This window comes from Echinops telfairi, unplaced genomic scaffold (assembly GCF_000313985.2).
Source record: "Echinops telfairi isolate 266 unplaced genomic scaffold, ASM31398v2 ScPeMD7_7400;HRSCAF=8409, whole genome shotgun sequence".
Classification (NCBI taxonomy): Eukaryota; Metazoa; Chordata; class Mammalia; order Afrosoricida; family Tenrecidae; genus Echinops; species Echinops telfairi.
Genome location: NW_022111300.1, coordinates 50,236,107 through 50,240,336, shown reverse-complemented (window position 1 = coordinate 50,240,336; position 4,230 = coordinate 50,236,107).

Genomic DNA, 4,230 nt, shown 5'->3' with positions numbered 1-4,230 from the left:
GATCTTGCTAAGGGGTTTCTTTTTTGTTGCACCTCTATTTTAGAAAGCATGATGTTCTCTTCAAAGGAATGCTCTGTCCTGAAAACTTGTCCAAAGTATATGAGACAGCATCTTACCATCCTTACCTCTAAGGAGCCTTTTGGTTGTTCTCCTAAAAGAGATTTGTTTGTTCTTTTGGCAGTACATGATAAATTTTCATTGTTAGCACAATAATTCAAATGCATCAATTCTTCCGTCTTTCTTATTCACTGGCCAACTTTCACAGGCATATTAACTGGTAGAAAACACCATGTTTTGGGTCAGGCACATCTTCGTTCTGAAAGTAACATCTTTGTTTTGCCAAACTCTAAGGAGGTCTGGTACAGCAGATTTACCCAATGCCATGTGCTGTTTGATCTCTTGACAGCTGCTTCCAAGCGTGTTGATTGTGGATCAAAGCAAGATGACATCCTTGAAAACTTCCATCTCATCTCCATTAAAAATTACGCTACCTCTTTGTCCAGTTGTGAGGATTTTGATTTTATTTACACTGTGTTGTGATCCTTACTGAAGATTGCAATCCCACAAGCAAGGCGGCATGTGCCTATCTCGGGTTTTTAATAAGCCTTACTCCAACAGTGATGTCCCATAGGTTTTTATCAAAGAGCTGGTTGTAAAAATAAAAGCCAGGCTAAGCTAGTCAATTGGCAAAGTTAAAAAGTCATTTAAGACAGCTGAAGGTAGATTGGAGTGGCAGAGTATGTATTTTTTTTAAATTATCATGGGATGTTTCATGAAGAGGAGAAAAACTCACATCATCTGGCAGGTTAGGGACAATTCAAACAAGTGAGCCAAAAGGAAATGTTATGACCACCTTTCAAGGCAACCCAAATCCCAATGGTGAAAGTTATTTAAGTGCATCAGAAAGAATGATTCATCTGGTTAATGCCATTAATTCTTAGAAGACCAAAAGGATCTCAAGGGAGGATTGTTCTGATCCTGTTCTTTCTTTCTCTGTGTAACCCGTGCCGGAGGTGGATGTCATAGATCAGATCCAAAAAGAAAAATCTGAATCCTGATGGTGACAGAAGGTAGCATCAAAGCGATTTTGGGTGCTGTAAAGTGAAGACTCACCCATATCCTGGAGTCAGAGAACTGCATTTCCCACTTCTATATATGAAAGGGGCTTGAAAGGTTTGCAAAAAAATTCCGTTTTCCATGAACATTTTTGGAGCTCCTTCTACTGCAAAGACATAAAATCTAAAGTAAAACATTGCCATTCTTAAAGAGAAATAATGCAACATCAATCTATACAAAGCAGTGAGATCTTCTTAATTTCTTCAAGAAAATGGTCTGGAAGCACAGATATCTAAACTTGGTGTAACCGTACTTTTAAACCAGCTCTCTAGTACTGAACACAGTTTGAAAAATACTGAACTACGTGCTTTTGATCAAAATGTGGAAGAGTAGTTACTAAAAAGAAAATGGCATTTTCCCTATCTCTTCTAACAAAAGTTTTAAATGAAAATTAGATTTAAAATCAAAGATAATCTGAGATAACTATTCTCTCAAAGATATAACTAGCATATTCAGTTATATTTGCTATTATATTCTTTACACGTTCAGAATACATTCACCCAGCAACGTGCTTGACATAGGACTGTTGTTTAAAAAAACCCTTTGTGTGTGTGTGTTTTCTGAGAAATGCCAAAACTACCATGTGAAAAATGAGGATGCACTTGGAAAAGGAGAAAATCATTATCTTGTCTTTTGTACATACAGCACCCCTCCCCCCTGAAGAAATACCTGATTATTTCCTGTAAAAATAAAATTCCTTGTCCAGTTCATCTATACCTAGAACAATATATCAATCAAATTTGATACTCTGTCCAACCGGATAAACTGATAGTAATTGAATGAGAACTGTACAAACTTAGACATACATCATTTATCTCCTTCCTTTAAAAGTGTGCAGTAGAGTCTAAATTCTAGAAAGATTGAATGGTTTTTATCAGGCTATCCTGAACAATATATGAAAGACAACTGCTTGAAATCTCTGGGGAGCATCCAGTAACTGGTAGAGCTAAAGAATTTCTTGTAAGAGAAAAACAAATCACAATAGTTGAGATTCACATTTGTGGTGCAGTAGTAGAGCTTCTAATTATAAAGTCATCAGTTCAAAACCACCAGCCACTCCTCAGGAGAAAGATGAGGCTTTCTTTTCCTGTAAAGAGCTAGCGTCACTATGGATCATCATTGACTTGATAGCAGTAAGGGTTTTTGTTGGTTGGTTAGTTGGTTTTAGTTTTACCCTCGAGTCACTAACTGGTATACCTCTTACTCAATAATGAAGTTCATATTGAAAATAACAGTTGTTGATATTAGGTCCTGTTGAGTCATCGCTGACTCATAGTGACCCGATATGCTGCAGAATGAGACACTGGCTCTATATCATCCTCACAATTGTTATAGTTCACCCCCTTTTTGCAGCCACTGGGTCAAGCCATCTCCTGCAGTCTTCCTCTATTCCATGGACCCTTTCCTATGCCAAGCATGGTGTGCAACTCCAGAGACTGGATATTCCTAAGAATGTGTCCAAAGTCCCACCATCCTGCTTCTAAGGAGAATCCTTGCCATGTTACCTCCAAGACAGATTTGTTTGCTCTACTGGCAATCCATGCTACATTTAAGACTCTTTGCCCCCGTGACAATTCAAAGGCAGTGATTCTTCTCCAGTGCTCATTACTCATGGTTCAGACGTGACACAGTCATAGTACAAAGCGATAGTTTTACTAAATTAAACAATTAGAGAATCAGAGTTATACTCCAGAGTCAAATATAGACCCCGCCCAAAAAATCCCTAAAATAGAAGAGCCATGATGAGCAAGTAAAATATCTACAAAATTTACTTAAAGAGTTGACTGACTCAAACTGCACATATTAATCACACAAATAAAAAAGTCTTGAATAAAGCAATCAAAATGTGCAAAAGGACTGAGTACAGATTTCCACAGTTTTTCAGTGCCAGGGAAGTTATAGTTTCAAGTTAAAGACTAAATAACCCCATCACGAAACCTTATAAACTGTAGCATCTCCAGTGAAACTTCAAAGGGCCAGGTATTAGAAATAATGACCACATCACATTAATCAGACTTTGAGAAATTTTGAACTATGGCAATGAAACCAAGCTAATGTAAGTATCAAGGTAAGGTTACCCCTTCTCTCAGTAAGGTCATTTCTTCAGAGAAAGATGCAACAATGCAGGTTTTCTCCAAGTCAACATCCAAAATCCCCAAGATGCAATAAAAAATAATAAAGTATATGAAACCAAAAATAGGGAAACAGAACCGAACATAACTTCGATGTCACACTTTAAAGACAAGGACTTTAAGTTAGCCACAAAATTAGGCAATATAGTCTATCATAATGTAAATGTATAAATTGAATAATATAAGCAACAAGTTCAATGCCCATGTCGAATAAAGGATCAATGTATTTGAAGACAAGTAGAGAATAATTATCCAGTACACAGAGTAAAGAGATTAAAAATAAACACAAACTCAATGAACTGTAGACTAGTATAACATAGCCCAATGTAGATATAAGTGGAGTCACAGTAGGGAAAAATAAGTGCATTGAGCAGAATGTTGAATAAATATTGACTGCAATTATTTGAAAGCACCATGTATAGCTCCATATGCTAAAAACTGATGCAAACAAATAAATATAAAATTACAATTACATTTAAAAGTTAAGGCACACATAAAAATCTTGAAAGCACATGAAGGAGAACATTATCATATAAGACTAATACGAATTATGGAGGACTTCCCATTAAAAATTATGGATACTAGGAAAATTGAACTCAAGAGGAATTGTGCATATATCTAGAAAAGCAAAACCTGGGCAAATTTATCCCAACATATATTCACTGAAATGAAGGCAGAAGAAAATCTTTCTAACTGAAATAAAAATGGATTTCTTGTTTCAGGAAAGAATGAAAAATACTAAAAGGTTAAGTAGCTGAGTAAATATAGAAAACAATTTTTATTTGATTACTGAATTTTATAAAGATAATTAGTCGTGTAGAGCAACATAGTAAAGTATTTGGCAGTTGCTCATATTCACAGACATGCATTGTTTTGAGATGATCTTGAGTCAGTTCTGACTCAAAATGACCCATGCACAGCAGAATGAAACACTGGCTGGTCCTATGCCAGACTTGAAACTGTTGCGAAATTTGAGTCCATT